The sequence below is a fragment of the Chelonoidis abingdonii genome, chromosome 2 (assembly GCF_003597395.2).
Source record: "Chelonoidis abingdonii isolate Lonesome George chromosome 2, CheloAbing_2.0, whole genome shotgun sequence".
Taxonomy (NCBI): Eukaryota; Metazoa; Chordata; order Testudines; family Testudinidae; genus Chelonoidis; species Chelonoidis abingdonii.
Genome location: NC_133770.1, coordinates 118537873 through 118564209, shown reverse-complemented (window position 1 = coordinate 118564209; position 26337 = coordinate 118537873). Strand labels below are relative to the sequence as shown.

At 40.1% G+C, this 26337-nt stretch overlaps 1 protein-coding gene across 8 annotated transcripts in view; it reads right to left on the bottom strand.

Moving 5' to 3' along the window:
- Nucleotides 1-26337, bottom strand: part of LOC116816393 (poly(rC)-binding protein 3-like) — a 754639-nt gene that overhangs the window by 189342 nt on the left and 538960 nt on the right. The window contains exon 1 of one of the 8 annotated variants that reach the window (XM_032765574.2): nt 14332-14497. The exons of 6 other annotated variants lie outside the window; for them this stretch is intronic. The gene's annotated coding sequence lies outside the window, so the exon portion shown is untranslated. Of the gene's footprint in view, nt 1-12835; nt 12891-14331; nt 14498-26337 lie in introns of those variants that run through there. One more of the 8 variants, XM_032765579.2, reaches the window with a different exon arrangement.

Genomic DNA, 26337 nt, shown 5'->3' with positions numbered 1-26337 from the left:
TCATGCTATAACAACACTGATAGCATAGCCACACAAAACCTAATTGCATAGCCACTGAATCGCTCCAGCAAATAACGAAGAAATACCTTTTGATAAAAATTGATAATTGCTATAGAGAAAATGAAACAAAACGTCAGTCTGAAAACTCTCCTGACCTAAATAGAAAACAGAGCTGTTCCTGTTGAAACTCCCACCAGACTTGTTTACTAGAAATAAGTTCTCAGAAAGCAGACATAAAAGAAATGCAAACCCAGCCAAAGCAAATTCATTTTCTTTAAAATTTATGCAAATGTGTGTGGAAATTTTATTTTTAAGGCATCTGCCCAGCTCCAATAAATAAAAGTGTGTCAGAACGTTAATGTAGTACAAACATGAATAATTTGCTTCAGTAAGATGACAGTCATGGTTTAAAATCACAGTGAAGTGAAGTTTCCAGTGAAGTATTTCAAACTGTTAGGAATTAATGCATCTTTGAAATCAAGAGAGACAAAAAAGGATGTTTTTAAAATCTACTAAGTCCTCCACAAAATAATCCAAATATAAAAAAACATGAATCTAAAACATATGAATTGCATTAGTAGAAAGGAAATGCACTTTAGTTGCATCTGTAATCTTTTATGCTCATCTAATATCCTCTAAAGGTATTATTTAGACAATATATTTCTCTATCTGGCAAGCTCAGTCATATTCCCATAGAGAGCATCAGATTTTAATGCATTTTTAACTATGCTGTTAGAGGCATACAGAACTAAAATGTAGGTGACATTTTATTAGTAGCTGTAGGCAAACCCAGATCTGGCTACTTTATTATTTATCTCCCTGTACATATACAATCTGGTGCTTTTAACTTTATTGACTGATATTATGCACCAGAGAGAGGATCTTTGCTGTATACTCTTCATGAAGGGAAAACGGAAAGGTCACAAGGTAAAAGAAAACTCCATTTTCATTGTAGCTTTAATGTACTGCTCCTAAGGGAATTCCAGTTGCCTTAGAAAGGTTTAGATATGTATGGGTGGGCCTCTGTTGCTCCTGAGCCCACTAAAAGCCTATCCATCTGTGCCCAATGCAATGTAATAAAGGCACAGTAAAAAGAATAGCTTTAGCTTGTGTACATTATCTAAGTAAAAACAAGTCTGCCTTACAGTTTATTACCAAGTCTGCAATTACTTTACTTGCCCCCCCCCACATCCCTAAGATAAGGTTCATTTTTTAACATTGAGTATAGAAGGCATAAAAATGTTACATTGCAACATGATTTCCTCTCCAAAAATAAATGGGATTTCCTGCTATAACGAATGGGGGAACCTAAAATGGTTTAACTGGGACAAGACAAAAGGTCAAAATCTAAATCTCATAGTATGAATCTCAAGTCTCAACAAGTTAGGGATAAATGGAATAACCAAAACTGGCACATATGTAATCCAACAAAAGATATTCAACCCCATCCCCCTCTGAGATATAAGACAACAGAGAGAAGTTGTATATAAAACTTCCTCATACAATTGGATATCATTAAGTAAGAGATAAAATTATAAATATCTCTCGGTAACTTAAAGGAAGAAACCCATAACTCAATATTGTAGTTTTCTCAACATCATACCCTACAAAAAACACCTTTGAATCTGGACGTCCCAAGCGAAGGTTCCTCTTGGAAAGCCAGTGCCCTTGGTTGGTGTCAGAGTGGAGATGGAACCTAAGGTGCAGGAGCCTCTACTGTTTGAGCTAAAACACCCATCTCTGTAGGTCCTAGCTCACAGACTCAAAGGCTGTAGCAGGGTCATCAACTGCTATGGCCTAGCCACAACAGAAGAGGCCAAAGCACCATACTGAGTGGGCTTGGCTTACATTCTTGATAGATTCATAGACTAAGGCCAGAAGGGTCCACTGTGATCACCCAGTCTGCCCACAAGCCATAGACCTTTCCTGAAATATTTCCTAGAGCATTTTATTTTAGATAAACATCCAATCTGGATTAAAAGATTTCCAGTGAAGGAGAACCCACCACAACCCTTGGAAAGATGTTCCAATGTTTCACTGCTAAAAATGTGCACCTTATTTCCAGTCTGAATTTGTTTAGCTTCAACTTCCAGCTATAGGATCTTGTTATAACTTTGTCTGCTAGACTGAAGAAATTCCACTCCTTCCCCTCCTGTGAGCACTGGGAAGGCACCTCTGCCCCTCTCCCCCAGAACACCTGCCTGGGAAGGGGCGTGGGTGGGAAGCAGTGAAGAGCTCCTGGATTTCCTTCCCCAACCTGGAAGTGGGGGAGAGGACCGTGTTACAGCTTCCTTCCCCTCAGTCCTGGGAGAGGGAGGGTGAAGAACCCCAAAAGGAGCAGAAGTGAGGCGGGGGGGAGGAGGGTGAACTAATGGGGGATGGGGGGGCTGAACTGATATGGAACTTGGGGGGCAGGATTGATTTGGAGGTTGGGGGCAGACTTAATTGCTGGACAGGGGACGTCCAGACGTGGCAGACAGAGCTCCTGCAGCAGGGTCAAAATTACCTTATCTTCTGAACTCGGGAGCATGGGCAGTGCTAACTGTCTCACTCATATACTGGGGAATGGGGGGGGGCAGTTCAAAAGGTACATCTGAAAACACAGTATGATCCCTTTTTTCAAAATCTCATAATTTCAGAGCCAAACTCCTGATTTTTGATCTCTTGAGGTTGGCAATAATGAGGCTGACATCAAGACACCTCTTATCCTATTTTTTTGATATGCTAAACAGATTGAGTGCCTTAAGAAAGCTAACATTAGAAATATGCGGTTAAAGCCACCTAAACAACCTGAGGCCACGTCTATACGACGCGCCGTATCGGCGCGTTACAATCGATTGCTCGGGGATCGATATATCGCGTCTCATCTAGACGTGATATATCGATTCCTGAGCGTGCTTACATCGATTCTGGAACTCCACCAAAACCAACGGAGTTCCGGAATCGACATGGCGAGCCGCGCACATCGATCCCGCGAGGTGAAGAAGGGTGAGTACATCGATTTTAGATAATCGATTTCAGCTACGCTATTCTCGTAGCTGAAATTGCGTATCTAAAATCGATTTTCGCGCTTCGTGTAGACCTGGCCTGACCTGTGCCCTGCATCACCTTGTCACTAAACACCAGGAGACAAATAACACACATATTTAAGGTATCAGTGACTCTGAAAAATGAAAAGTGATCTAACTCCTTTACTCTTTGTACTGCTGCTGCAAACATCTCCTCCCTGTTGTCAGAACGTATTCACTATTGTTGGAGATCATGTTAATTGTGCAGTCCCACACTTCCTAGATGTTGAATTCAATTATTTTAAAGTATACTGTCCAGTATGACTTGTCTACATCCCTGATCATAGGAAAAGAAATGTAACTTTTTCTGCTACTGCATTTGATAAACTTTTCATAACTGCTACAGACACACTGTTACTCATTTTTTCTAATTTTTTCTCCTTTCTTTTGAGTGATTTCATTGTATTTAACCACATAAGAATAGCTTAATTTCCTCCACTCAAAGCTTTGCTTTTCCTTGGTATCATTTATAGTAAGACACATTTGTATCTCTCTAATAATCTAACAAATGTTCATAAAAACTATTCTTCTGCTAGGCTTTATTAGAAAATATTGGATAATATTAATTGTGATTTATTGTCACTTTGGTAGTTAACTTAAGCCTTGATAGTAGAATGTCCCTTCTGGCCGTAGCAGGTCAGAGACTGGGGGAGGAGAGAGGTGGAGTGTTGATTGAACTGGTAGGGAGTTGGCCATTCCATTGGATCCTGGTAGGAAGGAAGGCAACCCCCTGGCACCTGGGTCCTCCTTTTCTTCTAGTCTCCCTCCCATGTAGGTATTATGTATGGGGTGGGGCTGGGGCTCTGAGGGAGCCAACGGGCTCCAGCAAACATGCCTCCCCATCCCCAAGTACCACCCAGAGGTCATTCTTGATTCTGAAAGCTGCTCAGCCCTACAGGTGGTGTAGCTATCAGAGTTGGGTCTCTGGGCTTGCTGTGAGTTTGACCAGATCACCTTTTGTGGTCAGGAAGGAATTTTTTTCCTTGGAAAAAGATTGGCAAGTTGTTCAGTGAGTTTATTTTTTGTTTTCTTGTTTTTTTTGCTTTCTTCACAGCATCCTGGATGACTGATAAATGGGGATATGAGTAAGAGAGAGTGCCAGAAAAGGTGGGGGAGGAGAGGTAATAAACATCAAAAATATTGTTTCAACTTGCGGCTGGTGTCCAGTGCAGGTAGCAGGCTTCCAGGGCCAGCTCCTGGGGAAACCCCGAGCAAGTGATGGCACGCGCGCACACGTGTGTATGTATGTGTGTGTGTGAGAGAGAAAGACTTAAATCTCCACAGATTGACCTGCCTCTCATCTATACCCCCATTCCCCCCCATGGGAGATGGTACCGGGGTCCAGTAATAGGATGGATCAGTAATGGGAGTTTGCTACCAGGGTCCCCACTCATTCCTTGGTTGTATGGTATGAGGTCTTTTAACCCTGCATTGGACCTAATTAATGCCTGGTAGATTGGCAGGGCGGGGTGTTTCAGCCCTCCTTTCTGCACATTAAAGTTAAGAGAGTTGCAGCCTGCTGCTTTAAATCCATTCACATGTCTCCTGAGTATCCTGATCAATTCCTGTTCTCTCTATCCTTTACAAACTGCTGCAGCCATTCCTTCTGAGAAGACCAAATATAATAGATCTACATTTTCACAAGTAGGTCAATGACTGGAGTGAATCAAGTTTTCTGTGTTTCAAGGTGGATGGAGTCAACTGATGGCTTTTGAAAAGTTACCTATAAATAGGGCTGTGCCAATAGCTCATTTTTCAGTTCACAGGCAATTTAATAAAATAAAATAAATAAAATAATTCAATGACATTCAATGATTTTGAAATTTTTGGCAAATTGAAAAGTCAAAACAAATTTCACTTGGGTTCAACAAAATGTTCCCCAACCTCCATCCCCACATTCCCCTGCACCCCCACTCCCATTCAACCCATGTCCCAATCAGTCCCTTCACTAGCCTGTCTGAATCCCAATTTGTGACACCTCCCCCCAGCAACCACATGTGCCCCGCTCTGTCTTTCCTACCCATATGTGAATCCTCACCTGGCCCTGCAGGCAGGGCACTGTGAGGAATGCAGACTCTATTCTCTCCCTATTCCCTGGTGAGTGGCTTCCCTCCGTTCTGGCACCACAGCAGCCCCTGGTGGGCAAAAGGCATAACTGCAGCACCTCTCTGGCAGAATGTATTTTCTGCAGAGAAAAAAAAAATCTGCAGGAGACATGAATTCTGTGCATGTGCAGCAGAACAGAATTTTCCCAGGAGTACCAACTATAGTGAGTTAACTGCTGCTTTTCTCTGAATGCATAAGTAAATCTGATCTAAAACTATGGCTTTCCACCAAGCAGATTTTCAGCGCAATGCACTTTCAATGAAGTGAGTGTATTGTGAATGTGTGTGCCTTTAATACAGAAAGTGTGGATTTATCCTTAGGGAAAAGTCAAAAAGACTTTAACAGGGATTGAACCAATACAAGTTTCATATAAATTCATCTAAATTCTACAGAAATTATTCTAAAAAATCTACAGAATTTAATATCCTTTCTTATGTTTTTTTTCACCTTACTACAGCTGGTGCATAGTTCTATATATAGAGCCCTACCAAATTCACGGTCTATTTTGGTCAATTTCACTGTCATAGGATTTTAAAAATTATAAATTTCATGATTTCAGCTATTTAAATCTGAAATTTCTTGGAGTTGTAACTGTAGGGGACCTGGCCACAAAAGGAGTTGTGTGTGTGTGTGGGGGTGTTGCAGTACTGCTACTCTTACTTCTGCACTGCTGCTGGCTGTGGCGCTGCCTTCAGAGGTAGGCAGCTGGCGAGCAGCAGCTGCAGGCCGGGAGCCCAGCTCTGAAGGCAGAGCCTCTGCCAGCAGCAGCACAGAAGTAAGGATGGCATGGTATGTAATTGTCACCCTTACTTCTGCGCTGCTGTTGGCAGGGAGCAGCTTTCAGAGCTGGGTGCCTGGCCAACAGCCACAGCTCTCCAGTAGCCAGCCTCCTCTCTCCAGCTGCCCAGCTCGGAAGGCAGCACAGAAGTAAGGGTGGCAAAACTGCAAGCCCTCTAAAATAACCTTGTGACCCCCCCACAACTCCTTTTTGGGTCAGGACCCCCAACTTCAGAAACGCTGGTCTCCCCCATGGAATCTGTGTAGTATAGGGTTAAAGCACATAAAAGGCCATTTTTCACAGTGGGAGACCAGATTTCATGATCCATGATGCATTTTTCATGGCTGTGAATTTGGTAGGACTCTATCTATATTGTTTAAATATAGAATGATTCAAAATACCCAAAGAAATTATTTTCTATTAAATTCTGTAGGACTCTTCCATAAGGGTAGGCACACAATTCACATCAATGTTAAATTAAATACAAGGTCTTAACTTGAAACCAGACAAAATTAGTTGCTTTTAACAGCCTATGGACCATTTGCTATCAACAGATCCACACTGCAATTTGGTCCTTTTAGATGGGATTCCCCAGGCCCTCAAAAATTCCTCCAACAGGCATAGATTCCCATATACACAGTTCTTCTATGTAGGCACTGGCAGTCTCAGAAAAGTGTGTTTTTCTTCAAAGAACATGGAATTATGTACACAAAACACTAATTAGTAGTGAAGACACAGTAGGAAATAGGAGAATGTAGAGCCACATATTTTAGCACATGGCATGCCAAGAGCTTAATTTGTGCTCTTGAGCTTCCACAGATATGTAGTCAACACTGATTTATCTGGCTCTATATCATTCTTTATACATCACTTACAGCTAAATCAGAAATCAAAATGCAAACTCTAGCATTTCAATGCATCAGGCGGATTTCTGAAACTACTTGAAGGCCTCTGGGCCCTAAGCCAGTGAAAGGGTTACAGGTAGGTTGGAATACATGTATGTGTGATAATGTATATGTATATGGTAATATCAGACATGCTATTTAAAGGAAATAGAATAATTTTTCTTTGAATATCACTCTGAAATATCAGAGGATGACAACCACCTCAGAATATGACAGATCTTAGAGTCCCTTACTTAGGCTTTACTCTGACAAATTCCACAGAATTTCATGGGATTCAGCCTGAGGAAAGACCGAGTCGTAATAAACTGAGTAAGAACCTCACAGTTCAGCCTAAGGTGAACATAAGTAGAAAATTAATTTGTAGTTACAGTTTAAAATTCTGAGAAAAGAGTATTGTTTTCTGCACATTTTCAAAAATGCTATTTGCAAGTAAAGACAATGGAGTGGAATTTATGAAGTCAAAATGTAATATGGGGGAGTGGTAATGGAGCATTTTGTGGGATGTGGCATACATGAGTGAAGTGAATGGCATGTTGTATACCTACTGTGTGGCTCTGACATACCACTGGTGAACAGTGTATTAACAGTTTTAGGTGGCATGCTTATTCTGAAAAGCAGGTGAGGGACAGGATTTTCACTTCACTAAAATACATGCCACAAAATACTGAATCATCTACCTCATGATTTTAAAATACATGGTCAAATTTGGAGTCATCCGACTTATCTGGTGTTGCAAACACTGATGGGGGCATTGGACTGCTGTATGAGAACAGTTTCTTAGATTTTTTTTTTTTTTAATTTTTAAACAGTTCACAAGTATACAATATGTGCTGCCCATACATTTATATTGACATAGGCAGCTTGTCCATTATCTACAGAGGATCCATATTTATCAGAAGTAAATACTGTCAGGACAACACACCCGCAACAATTTTTGGAATTCATTGGAACCCTGCTCTTTCATCAGAAATGTAAGTGCCTAACTAATACAACTACTCTTAGGAACAGAGATAGGCCTGAACCAAAACCAGAGATCTAAACACCTCTAAAGTTGGGGAAATTCAGAATCAAAATTTGCCCTTACCTCTACCAACCAAAATCCCAAACCCACATGCCAGCAGAGTTGGAGGTTAGAGGGTCTGTTACCTCAGGCACAAGGAGCAAAGCATGTATTTCTTAATCTAGTTTATTTTAATTTCACATTGAGGAAAACTACAAACAAATACAAATAAAAACAATTAGCCTCCTTAATCAGCTTAAACAAATATAGTCAGATTTTACTGGAGTTGGGGTGGCTGGCTTGCAGTGCTGAGCTCTACTTGGCATGACAATTATTGATCAGAGCGGCTGTGAGTTTAAAAAGGGTTGTGTCTATTTTAAATATCATAGTTCTTTATTACGCTTTGTTGCGGTTCTATATCCATGTTCAGTGTTCCAGTGTAATCAAAACTTCCATTATAACTTCCTGGCTAAATGTTGACATCTGCCCACAGCCATTCTAATGAGATCCTAGACGTGTACAAAGTTTTTGCAATCTCAATGACAGCCACAAAAAGGTTTGTGTTTATTGAAGGCCTGACTGTCCTCATAATAGGGTTTCAGTGGTGGATAAATCTGGCGCTGGCCTGTAAATGGGGTGGACAGCACCCAAAGGGAGTACGGATGGCAGGACTGGGCCCTGAATACGTTGGTAAAAACGGCTTTTTCAGGGCTAGATTGTGCAAACTGTACAAAGGCTAAAGGAGTGGTATGGAGACACACTGCCCCAAGGGGAGCACCAGAAGGCACCCTGCCTTTGGGTAATGTAGCTTATGCCCTTCATGTGATGTCTCTGCTCCCTGTAGATTGCTGTGTGCCATCAGGGGGCACACTACCTGTTCTCTCTTGGCTGAAGGGGATGCAAATTCTGCTGGGCCCTTAAATGGGCTGTGCTGTTTGCAGACGGCTCCTTGCAGTCTCTACCACACTGCATCATTCAGCAAAATCCTCAGTTTAGCATTAATGGCCAGTCCTCCTTGCTGCCAACAAACAGATCTATGACTCTTTCCATTTCAAAGTTGATAAAATCTTTAGGGAGTACTCTCCCTGTCCTGTGTGCACTTCTGAATGCTCACTTGCTTCACATGTATTTGGGATTTGCTGTGCTGTATTGGGGAGCCAATGTAGTTATGACATAGCAGAGCAATTTAAAAAAAAAATCCATGTCTTCATTTGCGTATCAGTAAAGCCATGCCATTTTTTAAGCTCATGCCAACTCAAAGTTTCAAATTTTTGAAACATTTTTGTGCCGATAAACCACATTTTTTTCATAAGTTTTCAACTAGCTCAAATGCAAATTTTATTGAGCGATGCTGCAAGAACATTCTCAAAGGCCTGCATACATGACTGGACCTAGGAGTAACCACCACTAGACTACCTAAGCAGAGAAGATCTTCTCAAAACAAGCAGGTACTCAGTGTCTGTACTCTGAAGCCTGCCAATAGCTTGTGGTATGGTCGAATCCTATGGTCCTTGCCTACTACTTTCTCCGGGGCATGTCTATTGAAGTCAGTGCACCAAGTTTTGCTGGTTTTATTGGGTCTTTAGTCAAACAAAACTCTGAGGGCTGGCTGAGAAGTCTGGTCCAAACCTCTGAGGGGGTAGATACAGAAGGAAAGTTCAGCAGAATCTAAAGGTCCTCTCTAGCCTTGGAAAAAGTCTGATTTCAGTTGGAGTTTTGTCTGAATAGGGACAGAGTGAAAAAAAAATATATAAATGGGCCCATGAGGAACAAAATTATTCTGCAACATTTTCTTTCAAATTTAAATAAAAGCTTTATATCTTTAAAAACAGGTCCCAATGTACTTATTGCACTGATTTATAAAACTGGCCACTTTATTAGGAGGATTTGGCGGACTTGAACCCAAATCAAAATGCCTAAGAATATGTATGGAAATGTTTGACAGAACATAGAGGTTTCAGTGTCCAGGTTAATACAATTCAGGCCATTCATATTGAAGAGATTATGACTTTGTTTGGCAGGAAATTTGCATTATATTAACATGAAATTAATTGACTCAAACATGATTTACTGTGGCTGAAACCAAACATTTCTTATTGACGGGGTTTCATATGTGAAGTCTGAGTATTTTCATGTTTTATAGGCAGTGTCTAGGTACTTAAACACATTACAGTTTTCTCTTCAGACAGGGGTTCTGGAATTAGGGGTGCTGGGAGTGCAGCAGTACCCCCTGGCTGGAAGCGGTTTCCATCCTATACAAGGTTTACAATTTTTCTCAATAGCTTTCAGAGCCTCCCCCCTCACACACACAAACTATAAAAATTCTACCAGCGTCACTGCCCTCAGTTAAAGGTTAACATTAATAAATAAAACAAAACACAAAACAAAACAAGCCCTCATACTAGATGGATGTCTGTTACAAAGTATTTCTGCTGAATTTTAATCCAAAACAGGCTGGCTTTAGTGCTGGTATTTTTTAATTAAAATCCCCATCACTCAGCTCCCTTTTTGTCCTATGGAATATCTATCAATCAGGAAGAATTACAGCAGGATGTACCACTTGGCAGGAGGCCATTCTGTCCCCTCCACCAATCCTGCCACAAACTTTTTTCCTCCCCTCCTCCCCCCATTCATTAACTAAATATACTGAATAAACCTTAACATCTCAACTAAATCCTATTGACCCTGGATTTGCTGCTTAATGCTAAAACCCAAGTGACCCATTTTTCTCCTGTTGATACTTCTATCACTGACGGCAGCCAGCACAGAAAAATATCCCAGTTACATTAAAATATTTAAGGAAAAAAATTTACAAAACTCATTCAATCTTTCTGCTACTGTTCATGAACTTTGCATAAGCTCTTGCGTCTTGCATGGATTCATTCTTTCCTTTCGTGCTTCATAAGCAACAAAGTGCAACTGTTGCTTAGCAAACGGAAGTGGCAAAACGCAGTTATTAATATGATAAATTTAGATTTAAAAAACAACATTGTCTTAAAAATTCTGTGCAATTATATTTCTGTGCATTCTACATGTTCCTGCCAGAAAGAGTTATTAGAATTTATAGCAAAATATAATTACCGAAATACTTTATTTTGATAGGAACTCACAGTGAATCTGCAGTGCTAAAAACTGCTATTTTAGTTTATTTTTAGACATCACTGTGGTTTGTAATTTGTGCAGTTGCTATTTTTCAATGCTTATAATCATTTGCTTTGCTATTTTCATATACGTAATAGAGACCTCTGAAGGTTATTCAGAATCTCACGCCTCCTAGTTGCAGAACCCTCCCCTTGCACCCACCTTGTAATTGTTACATCTGATCTGCCTCCCCCTCGGCTGCCAATCCCTCCTTCTGCCCTTGATGACTAGCATCCTGATGCTCACTTCCCAGCTCTGGATCTTTTATGCAATAATAGTCCAAAAAGAACCCATAGCTGACTTCCTTCCCAGCTACAGAAACCTCCCACAATAGCACTCAACAGCTCTTCATCCTGACCACCCTTAGCTGCCAAAACCTGTCATTACCCCTCACTCAGACTAGCACGCAACCTTCCTCCTACAAATTCTCACCAGTGTGTACTCAGGCCTAATATCCCTGCCCTTCCTCTCAGCTTCTGAAGACCTTCTTCTCCAAGCAAGTGTCCCACGCTCCCACAGCCACTTGGCCCCAGCCATGTTCCCTGGTAGCTTTGGAAGCCTCCCACACTGTAGACACTGTCTTCTCTGCCACCATACGTGTAGCATGGAGGAAGCTTGCTGCCGTCTTTCCCTGCCATAAGAGTCTGGTCCTTAGGAAAGATGGAGGGCCTGATTCACTCCTGCGCTGCACCATGTGAAGTCATTTATACAAGTGCAATGTGAGGGCAACTTGGGTACAAATCATTACCATTCAAGTACAGTAACTTTTTGTACCTAATTTTCAAGGGTGTGAATGACTACAACAAATGCAAGGTAACAGACTATGCCTCATAATTTGCAGGGGACACTGACAAAGTGTTCAAAACTTTATCTGTATATTATTCAACTACCAAGCCAGTGTTGTGAAATTTCATACTAAAAATATCAGCCAAATCAGTTCTAATTAATGTCAAAAGCAAATCCCCTCACAAAGGCCTAATTGTAAATGGAATAGCATGGGCCCCATCCTGAAGCCCTGACTCAGTTTATAACTCAAATCCTTCTTCAGACAAATCTTTGTGGGCATAAGAACTGAGTCAAAAGGATCTAGCCCTAGGGCAATCAATAATGCACTTATATTAAAAATTATAAACTACCTGAAAGAAAACCAAATCTAGCATTCAGGGTACGAAACAGACATTATGCACTAAGAATATTACCAACATGACTACTGTGAGGCCGTTTTAAAATAATGATGCTTTCTTATGTTACTATTTTTCTTGCTAATATCACTAGTAGTGCACTTGTTGGGGTTTTAGCTTCTTTAAAGTACAGAAAAAATATGTTCATTCACTTAAGAATAAACATTTAATACATTCACGTCATTGCATTATCACCACATACAGTATGCTGAGTGTTAAAATACAGTTCTTGAGGGAACTACTAGCTATTGATTTTAACATTATGAAAAAGTTCATAATGTGATGAATAAGAGGTCAGTAATTACAGGGAACAGTATTGGTCCAGACAAGAAATATATCCACCTGAATACTTATTTTATGACATATTTGTGGATTGGGATGATAGATATAGCTGGTGCACTATGAAAGAAGATCCCCTTATATCTACAGGGGATCTTCTTTCATAGTGCACCAGCTACATCAACTTGTAAAACTGCTATCAATATTCTTCATGTACCTTTACTAAAGATGTGTCACTACTCCTCAACATGTTTTCATGTTTTTCTCTGACTAGATTTTTTTTAATACAATGGCTGCATCCCTAAAAGATTTTTTAGAAATACACTGCACGTATCCGTCATAACGATCCATACACCTTTTATTAAGCACTTGCCTACCTTTGGTATGGCTGGTTCTTAGAATCCATTTTGAATAATCCAGTGACGGTGCTGGAACTTTGCACCAGGCATGGAGAAAAGCAGTGGACAAATGGATTACCAGTTACTTAACTCCATTTTTCACTATTGTTTTACTTCTAAAAACTTCATATCAAGAAGGAAAGAAGCGAAATAGCTGGGTCTGACAAAGGGCTAATTTTGTAATAACACAATTCATATGTCTTTTTTAAATTTGAAGGCATGCATGCACAGTGATTGAAATAATTTCCTGCTGCGACTTGATTTTGTTGAATGTAATTTTACACTAGAGCATGTGGCTATTAAATATTCAGTTAATACATATTGTAAAAAATGATAATTAGGAAATAGAGCAAATAATCTTCAGAAATATAAACATAACAGCCATCATATGGATATATTTAAACAGAATAGGACTGTTTAAATATTAAGTATTGAAAATAATTCAGATCCTCAAGATGGTTATATGAAATTATAAAACAGATGTGTCATATGAATTTATATGTAGTTAGCTGTAACTGTACAGTTTTTCCATCCTAAAAATATTTTGACTTTAAAAAAATCTAGACACCTAAGATGATTTTATTACCATTATTATAATTTTTTTGTTAATTTTCTGAATAATACTGAATTTTCCTTAAGTAAAAGAAATATGAAGTAAGAAGTTGTACTTTTTCTTTCTCTCTCTTGTGCAATGTACAGCATTAGACTATCCAGTTGTTTACTTAGGTTCATTCATTAGTAAGGTAAAAAAACCCCCAAGACATTGGAATGAAATATTAAACATGTTCATGTAACTTCAAATGTTGAAACCTCCCTATATGAGAAAATATTACAATTCACTTGATTTTTTACTGTAATGCCAGTTTACAGCATGTCAAAAACTTAGCCTCAGCCTTTCTAATCGTACCACTACAGCTTGTGGTTTTCATAGTGAATAGCTTGCTCTTGCCTTTCCCCATTTCACATTAAACTTACGGCAAACTATTATTGGCGGGGGGGGGGGGGGTGTCTAAATGATGTTAAAGCATTTAAATCCTCAAGCTGCAGACTCAGGCTGAGTTACTCACCAAAATGAAGTGCACATATTTCCAATGACAATCCCTAATACATATTTTAATGTAGCACACTTGTCCAGATGATAAGCCACACATATAAAAACATCTCCATACAAAATCACTTTTAAAGCAAATTGTGAGTTTAAATCTTTTAAAGATTTGCCCATTGTTAGGCTGCCCTAGCCATTTCGATGTCACCACTAATAGTCAGCTAGATAAACAAAACTCTGATCAGAATCATAATGCATATGGGACAGCAAATAGAGCAAGCTGAGTTCCAGTCTTCAGGCTTCAAAGAAACGTGTCCTTCAATTGCAATCTAACTCCTGAAAATAACATACCATTTCTAATACTAAAGATTTTCAGCTAAAACCCTCTACATCATCTGAACAAATAAATCTCACTGGTAGAAGTACTGACCTGCTGAGCTGCTCTCAAAGCCCGCACTTCAAATGCAAAGCTCAGCCAGACTTTCCGAACAATTTCCTTCTGCACAGTTATAGTGAGTGTGGTCCCTCTATTTGTCTTCTGATTCCAAGGGTGGACAGATGGCCGGGAGCCCTGAGCCCTACTGGAATGAGGCAAAGCTTTGCTTTTTTTTTTTTCCCCCTCCCTCTCCTCTCCCCTGGCTTAGCCCCTGGCAGATAAGCCAGAGTCAGGCACAGTGAGCTCACCACACCCCTCCACCAATCATTTCAATTAGTGCCACATGAGAGGAGCTTCTGCCCAAAATCTGTTTAAGAAAGGGCCAGAGGGCAGGGCAATCTCCTTTGCTCAACAATGACCAGAAGCTGCTATAAATATCCAAACAAAAGCACTGTCAAGGCCAGGAATGTCACATTGTAATGTGATAAAATTGTAAACACTCTCTCAGTGTACAGCAGGAGTACAGAGAAATAAATGCACAAAGATTAAAAACAAAACCCACCAAAGCATAGGACATATCAACATGCTGTTGAAGTTATACATTTCTAGTTATAGATTGCTATGCCTCCATTAGTTTTATTGTGTAGGTACTATACAACTTGCATCATCTGTGGCCCCATCTTCCACAGTTACAGTTGGTCTTGTCATGTCAAAAATGACAGGTTTTCCAGAGCTTGAACATATTAATAAGAGAGTCACCTACATAAAGTTATTACTGCGCTAATAAACTACATACACTGCTGTATGTTTGCTCCCAGGATTCAGGGCCTGAGTCTCATCCCACTTTCACCAGTGTAACTCCACTGGTGACCAGATGTCCTGGTTTTATAGGGACAGTCCTGATTTTGGGGTCTTTTTCTTATATAGGCTCCTACTATCCCCCACCCCCGTCCCGATTTTTCACACTTGCTGTCTGGTCACTCTAATCTCCACTGACTTCACTGCCACACTAGAGCTACACCAAGATCAGATTCTGGCCTTAGGTTTTTAACTATATTGCTGGATAATTGGATTTAAAACCAAATTACAGATTACAAAAAGGGATTTAGCAAAGTGGCTCACTATACAGTGACCAGACTTAAAGCACATACGTTACTTTGCAAACATCCAGTACCCATTGTGGCTGATGACAGCTGCTTGCTACAAGTTGCTGGGCAATGCTTGCTGTGTTGAGGGGAGGGGAGGAAAAGGGAGTGGTTTCAATTGCATTCTACAACTTGTAAACCCAGCAGTGCCTGAAGGATAGCAATTTCCAGCCTGTTGATGGTAGGATGACAATAGCTAGGTTAATCTGAGGGGAAGTGTGTAGTAACAATTCCCTATTTCCTACCACAGATACTCCTAAATGTGAAAAATGTTTAAAGGGTGATCAGGTGGGTGATCTATTTATCTCTCCATCTATCATGTCAGTGTATTCATACATCTGTGCACAGTATGTAATTCTATAATTTACACACTAACATAAAGCCCTGGCATGATACTAGAGCAGGGATAAAGACCATTTGAAAAGATTCCTGCATTGCTGTGATAAACTATTGTGCACCAAATTTCTGTTGGAAGCAAATGGAAAACATTTTATTCCCAGGTACTACACTGCACATAGTTGCATGTACTTCCACAATGAAAAGTGCTTCTTCTTATTAAAATGCTCAATATGTGGGTCTGAGATGGTTTACTTGTTATGGTTATCATCCAAGATGGATGTTTTAGGTTATTTTTTTTTTAAATAGACTCAAAGGGCTTGTCTAAACGGCGGCAGTAGTGCACTCTGCAGGGATATGATTTCTAAAGTGTGTTACACATTAATTGGTCCATGAAGACCCTGCTGGTGTGCTTTAATGTAGTATCATTTGAAACATCTATGTTAAACTCATTAGCAACCCTTAGTATGCACCAGCAAGGGTCTGGTGCATTTCTCTACCATGCAGACAAGCCATAAGAAATTGGGGGTAGTGCACCGAGCACAGTCATAGGTGCAGATTCTGTGGGTGCTCCAGGGGTGGAGTGAGGGTGAGCCCCGGGGGAAGGGGCAGATCAGGGGCGGGAAGAGGCAGAGTGGGGGTGGGAGGGCCTTGGGTAGAGCACAGGTGGAACACCCTTTGGGAAAAATAGAAGTCAGAGCCTATGTGCATAGTGATGGATGAACTTTTAGGTTTGATTCAAGAAATACATCTAAAAAGCTTGAGATTTAGATAAATCTTATACAAAATCCTTTGATCAATGAGGAGGAATTGGTAGCGAATCTGAGAGTGAAAGGCAATTTGGGTGACAGTGACCATGAAATGATAGATTTCATGATTCTAAGGAAAGGAAAGGAGTGAAAGCAAAGAATAAGAACAATGTACTTCAAAAAAGAAGACTTGACAAACGCAGAGAACTGGTAGGAAAGGTCCTCTGGGAAGAAAATCTAAGGAATAAAGAAGTTCAGGAGAGTTGCCAGTTCCTCACAGAGACAATATTAAAAGGCACAACTACAAACTATTCCAAACGCAAAGGAAAGACAGGAAGAATAGTAAAAGGCCAATATGGCTCCATCAGGAGCTCTTTAATTACCTGAAAATCAAAAAGGAATCTTACAAAAAGTGGAAACATGATCAAATTGATAAGGAGTAAAAAAGAACAGCACAAGTATGTAGGGACAAAATCGGAAAGGCTAAGGCACCATGACTTACACCTAGCAAGGGACATAAAAGTCAATAAGAAGAAGTTCTTTAAATATATTAGGAGAAAGAGACAGACGAAGGAAAGCATAGGTCCTCTACTAAGAGGGGAAGGAGAGTTAATAATTAATGACATCAAGAAAGCTAAGATGCTTAATGCCTATTTTGCTTCAGTCTTCACTAAACAAATGTCAATGATGACCAGATATTCAACATAATTAATATTAACAATTGGGGGAAGGAATGCAAGCCAAAATAGGGAAGAACAGGTTAAAGAATATTTAGATAAGTTAGATGCATTCAAGGTGGCAGACCCTGATTAAATTCATCCTACGGTACTTAAGGAACTAACTGAAGCAATCTCAGAGCCATTAGCAATTACCTTTGAGAACTCTCGGAGGATGGGAGAGGTCCCAGAAGACTGGAAAAGGGCAAACATAGTACCTATCTTTAATAGGTACTTTATCTTTTAATACCTGGAAAGATACTGAAGCAAATTATTAAACAATCAATTTGTAAGCACCTGGAGGATAATAGGGTTATAAGGAATAATCAGCATGGATTTGTCAAGAATAAATCATGCCAAACCAGCTTAATTTCCTTTTTTAATAGGGTTACTGACCTAGTGGATAGAAGGAAGCAGTAGACATGATATACCTTGATTTTAGGAAGGCTTTGACACAGTTCCGCATGACACTCTCATAAGCAAATTAGGGAAATGTGGTCTAGATTAAATTATTATAAAGCGGGTGCACAACTGGTTGAAAGACTGCACTCAGAGTAGTTATCAATGGTTTGCTGTCAAATTGGGAGAGTGTATCTAGTGGGTTCCCGCAGGGTCAGTGTTGGGTCCAGTACTATTCAATATTTTCACTAATGACTTGGATAATGGAGTAGAGATTATGCTTGTAAACTTTGCAGATGACACCAACCTGGGAAGGGCTGCAAGTACTTTGGAGGACAGTTTTAAAATTCAAAATGACCTTGATAAATTGGAGAACTGGTCTGAATTCAATAAAGACAAGTAATTCCCTTGGGAAGGAAAAACCAAATGCATAACTACAAAATGGGGAATAACTGTCTAGGTAGTAGTACTGCTGAAAAGGATCTGAGGACCAGAAACTGAGTATAATTGATTGATGTGATGCAGCTGCCAAAAAGGCTAATATGATTCTGGGGTGTATTAACGGTAGTGTTGTATATAATAAGACACAGGAGGTAACTGTTCTATTTGTTGCTGATGAGGTGTCAGTTGAAGTACCATGTCCAATTCTAGGCACCACACTTTAGGAAAGATGTAGACAAAGAGTCCAGAGGACAGCATCAAAAATGACCCATGAGGAAAGGTTAAAAACTGGGCATGTTTAGTTTTTAGAAACGATGACTGAGGGGGACCCGATTACAGTCTTCCAATATGTTAAGGGCTGTTATAAAAAGAATGGTGATCCATTGCTCTACATGTCCACTCAAGGTAGGACAAGAAGTAATGGGCTTAACCTTCAGGAAGGGAGATTTAGGTTAGATAAGGAAAAACATTTCTAACTCAAAGGGTAGTTAAACTCTGGAATAGGTTTCCAAGGGAGGTCATGGAGTCCCCTTCACTGGGAGCTTTTTAAAACAAGTTGGACAACATCTGTCAGGGATGGTCTAGGTTTACTTGGCCCTGCCACAGTGCAGGGGGCTGGACTTGACATCTTGAGATCCCTTTCAGCCGTATATTTCTATGAGAAAATCATGAGATAATCCTGTAAGGACAGAGCTTCTTGCCAGATTTCCAGTTTTTGCAGGGTCGGAAAACCATTGTTATTTGTTTAATGAAGGCTCACGCAAAAGTATAACAATAAAAACAGTGCAATGTAAGTATCTTTGGGCCAAGTTCTTAAGTCCTTATCCAGGAAAAACTCTTGTCGAGTTACTAAGAACCGAACAAAAGCTTTGTAGAAGTAAAAACCTTTACCCCAGTGGTAACTGCTGAACAATTTTAAATAACGAGTTTGCGTGGGAAAACAATGATCTATCTAGAGTGCTGCATTGTTTTGAACACTACTAACTTAGTAAGAGGATAGCAAGAAGTCCAATATAAATATTAATCTAACAGAGTGAAATAGACTGAGACAACAGTAACATGCATGGTATAAAACTTTAGATAGACAGACGGAACAAAGACATGAAATTAAAAAAGGTCACTAATTTTTTTTCCAACTTCCAAAGCAGGTTCCTTCTCAAACTGTAACACTTTTGTTTGAACTTACTATTTTACAAACTGCTTCTCCCATCCATTTTTGCAAACCGTGGATAAAAGTGATGAAGGAATCTTTCTACGTCCTTCAAAGGATGCTAAAAGTACACAGTGAGGAAAACTGCACCTATGGAAATGTGCACCAGCATGGTACAAGTACTCTCTTTAGTAAGCTTGAACATACTCAAGACAGCGTGCTTTATAGACCCAACTGCAGGACCTGTAGATGAATCTGACAAAGACATCATGGACATAAATCATATACTCATCAGAAATATCCCAAAAAGGAGCTTTATATAGGAAAGTTACTGTTCAGTGTGCTGTACATCTACATTTTAAAAATGTTGATAAAAATCTGCTGCCAATAGAGTAGCGGTTGGGTTTCCTCTTTTACATATAATTATTGCTATTATTCCTTGAGAGCTCCTCTGTTTAACTCATGACCCTGATTGCAACTTGGAATAGATGTATTAGAATTCAAAGTTTGACATAATGAGCTCTGAGAGAAAACAAACCTATATATGGAAAGCTGTCCTTAAGCATCAGTTGAAGTTTTCTCTTAAACACTGTTTTATTTGATAAGTGAAAAGTGACACCACCACCAAATCATGTAGTATTAATGCTCTTTTCTTTCACATGTCCCTGATCTTGGAAAAAAATGGATTATGCTATTTCTTTGTCTGAATAAAATGTTGCAGTTCCGGAGATAAAGACGTATTCAGTTGAGCAATTAAATAGCTAAATAAATGAATCAGCAGAGCAGAAGTGGCAGATTTAATTACTGCTTAGAGCTAGGAAGAGGAACTAATTATGGGGTTCATGAACCACATGCCACCCTTTGCTTTAACCACGTGCTTTGATTCTTTTGGATCAAGCTCAGCAAACATAGTAGCAACATGCACCAGAATAAAAACTATTCAAACTTTGAAAATGAAGTCTAATCTTTGTCTAAAGCACAAGCATATTCAGTACTCTGTTTTAATGGCCTATGTTCAGTTGAATAGATAAATCAGTAGACAGTTTGAGCAAGCTTCTGTTGAATGGGTAGAGCTTTAAAAAGCATAGTTCTCCAAAAACCAAGGATAATCAAGTTCACTGGATATGAACAGCATGAAGGCTGCAACACAAAACCGCACATGCATGGCAATTAAGGCATAAAGCATATTGATGCATTAAATAAGCAATTAAAGGCCCTGTTCAGTAGAAAGTGACCATAGTTTGGAAATTGCAGAAGGCACCTATTCTATAGGTCTTTTTGCCATGACAAGCCATCAGACAATTTCTTAAAAGTCACCTTTTTCTTGTGGTCTAATTGTATAATTATCTTTGCTCTTTTCTTGTAGTGCTGATGCAAATGGTAGTTAACCTAAGTGCTAAGCCCATTCTCCTGCAGGACTGCGCTTGAACAGGGAGGAGGACAGGAAGGCATGGCATTGGTTATCTTCAAGGCGTTCGGTGGGCTAGGCCCAGATTATCTAGAAAACTACACCTAAAATTGTGGGATGAGGACCAGGGTCAACAGCTGCACTCCTTAGGCACAATGGAACTTTCTCAGACTAAAGCTTTTCTGTGCAGGAGACAGGGCTTTCTTGGGAGTCAATCTATGACTGTGGAACAAACTCACACAGAAACCAAGGAGCATCAAAAACCTCTTCATCTTCTGCTCTAAGGACAAGGGATACTACTTCAATCTGGCCTTCTCTAATATAAGCATATAGCAACATGTACGTATTTATTAAAATAAAAAAACCTGCCACAACATTCTACTGCACACAATTCTCTCTCTGGGGAGAGGATAAGAGGGAACAAATCACATATGCCAGATGTTAATCATGTTGCTTAATGCACTCCTGGAAGGCCCTCATGGTGATCAGGGCAGTAGAAGAACCTCTATAGAATAGAATAGTGGTCATTTTGCTATGAATCACCCAGGGTATTTTTTATACATTTTTTAAAATAATAAGTTGAGGTGAGAGGGAAGGACTCCATCAGTGGCCAACTGTCTCCCAGAAATTCTCAGCTTCTGAAGGCCACTTTAGTGCCTTTTCATAATTGACAGATTTGTTCCTGGGGTCGACTGCTCATTTGCTTCCCCACTAAAACTGCAGAGGAGAGAGGCAAGAAACTCCCTCATATTGACCTCAAGAACAGATCTTCTGTCTGGGGGAAGAGCCCAAAATTAATATTCAGCCATGGCCTCTGATAGGGAAAAACCTGACCCTGCCCAAGGCCTCAGGCTGCTTGCTAAGGGAGGCCCAAAAGCCTTTAGACCTAACAAAATTTTTCTTCTGTTAAACTTGTTTCTTCTACACAAAAGGGCACTGGGGTATGGTATGGTATGAGGAAACAGAAAAAGGGGAACTAGAAACAGGCCAACGGAGGGGGGGGGGGGGGGGGAGAAGGGAGGCCATGAGTGCCAGCTTAGCATATGTCAGCTAAAATATGGTAATGGATTTTGCAATATGTAATTGCAATTAGGGGGTTATAGAACAGTCAGCATGATTACAAAAGAACAATAACAGGAAATAACCCCAAAATGGACTAACAGTAAAATAACCTGCTGATTTGCAGTATTAAATTACCAGATAAGGTGAAATAACTTGTGTAACCAATATGCCGTTTTGCAGTTTTAACCTTTATAAGCTTGGTGAAATTTGTAAGGGCCAGAGAAGCCTACCTCTTGCATGGGGTTACGCTGTCTCTCCCTGTATGCATACTTGTATTTGCATAATCAATAAAAGAGCCTCTGGCTGCCTGATTCAAAATTCTATCGTGTGGTCGATTTTCCACAACAGCGTCTTACACGTTCCTCCCCACTGACTGCAGTTTGATCAGAATAAAAATAACCCTCCTGCATGTCAGAGGTGTAGGCCAGTGCTTCTTAAAGTGATGGTCCGCGGACCGGAGGCGGCCGCTAGCCATCGGCTGCCGGTCTGCGGCGAGTTTCCTCATAAGAGCATTGAATAGGATAATAATATGGCACCAGTCCCTGGCACATTGGGAAAAAAAATAGCCGGTCCCCCATATCAGATAGCTTGAAAAGTACTGGTGTAGGCTACTCCTTGAAGGATCTTAATGTCATTATCATACAAAGCTAATGTGTTCACTTTGCTGGCCTGAAATTCCTGAGGCAGCCAGCACAAGGCCTACTGCACCAACAAAATCTCAAGTAAACTCTATTTTGAGAAGTGGTACATAAGCCGTTGTGCTGGCCCTCTAGATGGGGTGAATTTCAGTCTGCAGAAAGACACTGTGTCAGCAGGAAAACAGACACATGCTGGATCCAAGATGAGGTAAAGACAGGGGAAGTTTTTTACTGGGGTATAATTCTCACAGAGGGAGAGACTCTCTGCTTGGCTCATGGCTGGCTCAGAAGGAACAGCCTTTACACCAAGTGAGGCACATAGAAAGGTCACAGAGGAGTCAGGCTCCAAAAGAGACAGACCCCTCAAATAGAATGTACAGTCAGACTATCGCTACAAAGGACAATGGATATTGTCCATTTCATAAGAGCTTAAAAGAGCAAAATACCTTCTGAGAAAAACGATTAGCCTCTAACTCCAAGGAGCAGAGTCAGGCCCAGAAGTTATTTTTGCCTGTTAGCGTTAAGGTAACGGCTGATTTTTCCTGACTGTAGAGTTTGTCTCAATTATATTTGAATATTGGGTTAGCTTGTTTGTAAAGATCTACAAAAGAAACGACTAACTGTGCTAGTGGGTGTAAGAAGGTGTTGCTGGTTGACTGGTACGAAGAATAAATTACTGTGTTTTTGTTAAAAGATCTAAATAATGTATTTATTCATTGCTAGCTACAGAGCTAAAAATAATTCAAAATCAGTCACCATTCTTTCCTTTCAGAGTTCAAAGGAGAGATGCTTTTTGCCCATAATATTCTATTTTCCTAATATTACAAATACATAAATATTGTTAAGCTGGATGTTGGGTGAAACCTTGTAAAGCTCATGGGTATAATGGATGCCTTTTTTTGGTCAGAATAAATGTAAAGAGCAATTAAGCTCCTTTATGGAATAGACAGCTGAAAAAATTGGAGCCACTGCTCAAAACGCAGGCTCCCATGCAAGGCAGAAGTACTACTGAGAGATTTTCCCTGGAGTCTGAATGCAAATATAGGGGGCTGGGTGCTGCTGGATGGAGCTATGTATGTGTGAAAGAAGCAACAGAAACACCACAGAAGATCACAGAAAAGGCAGCAAGGAAGCCTGACAGCCAGTGAGAAGAGGACTTGTAGTGTGGCCCTGAGAAAAAGCTAAGAGACAGAGCCTTAAGGTAGAGTGCTGGTTGGAAAGAGGTTTGGAACTGTGATAAAAGAAAGTTGTGTGATGTTTGATTCCTACTGTGTTTAGGGAAAGAGCACTTTGTGTACATTCTTTGTAAATAAACAGGATTACATCAAAGATATATGACTCTATCATCAATTTCTCCTCTTAATGGAAATAACCTGCAAGACCCCAAATATTGGCTAACTGCTTGGGTCAAAAGGGGGAAAATATTGTAATTTTTATTTATTATATAGATATGCAAAGTAGCTACATAAAAATGAGAAACAGTTGCTGGAGAAATACTATCAGCTTTCAGAAAGATTAAAAAGCTCCAGTGAAGGTTTAGAAAACAAAATGCTGATCGCGTTCATCTGTATTTTAAAACAAAAAAATTAGCATAGCTCGCACAAAATGTAGACCAAGAACACTAGCTGCATTTCTGAATATGAATAATAGCACAATACTATTCATCACTGAAGACTATTACAGTTATGTATGGCTTTTGTAGTCTAGCTTCCATAAAGCAAAATGTTTTTCTGCTCAACCAGTTCTCCTGCTGGAAAGATAGAGTTCAACGTAACTTTGGATCTTTTGTATTCCTAAAACTTCAGCAAATATTGTTTTCAGCAGTTACAGCAACTCTGACAAGGGCCATGTGGCTTTTAAAAAACCCTAAGCATATGAAAGAAATCCCCCTCAAATCAATTTTAATTCCTTCACCAGAGAAATCAATATAATCTCATTCTCAGGAAAAGAAGATATCTTGCCTAAAATGATCACATCTTTTAATATGCAGTATACATTCTGCTCTTTAATTCCTCTATGGGAGAGTAGGAATGTAAGGAAATTCTTGATGCAAAGGCCGATGGTAGACAGTTCAATATGCTGTTGCAATGAGAGAGCTTTCATTGTGCCACTGCAGAGTTTGACTTATGTGTGATCAGGAAGCTACTGAAGAACTGCAGAGTTAATAAATCTAAAAATAGGAAAAGGTTTGAAGTTTATATTGGCAGTTTCTCCTTGTACAGTACCATCAAAACACACATTGTATTGATGTCAGCAGGCAAGGTACGTGAATTTAGGTAAATATCGGAGTTTCAAGTCAGAGCTATCAAAATCTTATAAACCTACTTTTCTTGGAGCATATTTTGACAAATCAGAGAACACATTGGGCCAGATTCACTGGCATAGGTGCAGCCACAGGAAAAAACTGATAGTAGCAGACCAGGAAAGAGAATTCTGTTCAACATGAGAGACACAAAATCAGGAAAAGGATATCCAGCCAAGTCTGGCCCTAGGTGAATTTTTATCCCCAATCCCACAGCATATTTTATTCTATTCCTTTAAAAATGTTTTGAACATTATAGAGAGGAAAATTACTCCAGTGATTAGCCAATAGACTGGGGTTCAACTCCCTACAGTACCACAGACTTCCTGAGCAACCTGGGGCAAGCCTCTGCCTGTCTATGCCTCGGTTCCCCATCTGTAAAATAGGGATGACAGTACGTCCCTACCTCCCAGGGGGGATGTGAGGGTAAGTATATTAAACACTGTGAGGTGCTCATACACTCTGGAGCACATAACCTGAGACTTGGAGAATTTTTCCCTTCTTCGAAAGGATAGGTCCACAGAGCCTCAGTGTGGGTTGCCATTCATCTGTAGCTGTAGAGGGCAGAGTTAAACCTGATTGGATGGCTGATGAGTGACTAGCCTCCAACCCCCCAGTTACAAGGTGCTCCAGAAGGTAGCCCCTCTGACCGTGAAACAAAAAAAAGAATCTCTTATACTGCATCAGCACCTTGGAAAAACACAGTCAACAAGAAACATTATAATCCACAAGAAAGGTTTTACCTCCTGCAGAGCAGAGAACTTCACCATAATGAAAGAGATCTCCCTTGTATTCTCAGGGAGGGCTGGATCTGTGGTTCTATTCCTTTAAGGATGGGGAAGTTTTCAGGTATGCAACCACAAATCCTCAGTGTGGGATTTTCTCAGAAATGACAAAAATCCTAGGGAGGGAACAAATTAACATCACCAAGAGAAAGGATTCCCTTATGCCAAGGAATTGCCACAGCATGCAGGACCCACCTACCAAAGACTCAATCAGCTGAAGACTATCTACCTTGTAAAACTTGGTAAATGTATGCAGGGATGACCAAGCTGCAGCTTTACAGATTTCTTTGTGAGGGGCCTGTTTTTCAGTGCATGATGCCACCACTGCTTGGGCTGAGTGAGCTCTTGTACCCAATGGAGGATTAAGTCCTTTTGTTCTATATGCCTCAGCAATGTACCAGCATATTCACTGTGAGACTGATGATTTAAGGTGCCTTAGAACATCTTTTCCTTCACTGAAATAACACCAGCAAGGCTATTCTTTTTCTCAGGCTCTCAGCTCCTTTCAGACAAATCTCGAAGGCTTGCCTTAGTCCAACAAATACCACAGTGTCTCCTTTGGGTGAGAAGGATGTGGACAAAAAGAAGGCAATGACATCTCTTGTTGTCAATGAAAAAAAAATCAAATTTAATTTTGGAATAAAGCTAGGATCCGTTTATGAAACCACTGTACATTTACATATGAACATAAGAACGGCCGTACCGGGTCAGACCAAAGGTCCATCTAGCCCAGTATCTGTCTACCGACAGTGGCCAATTCCAGGTGCCCCAGAGGGAGTGAAGCTAACAGATATGATCAAGTGATCTCTCTCCTGCCATCCATCTCCATCCTCTGATGAAGAGAGGCTAGGGACACCATTCTTTACCCTTCCTGGCTAATAGCCATTTATGGACTTAGCCACCATGAATTTATCCAGTTCCCTTTTAAA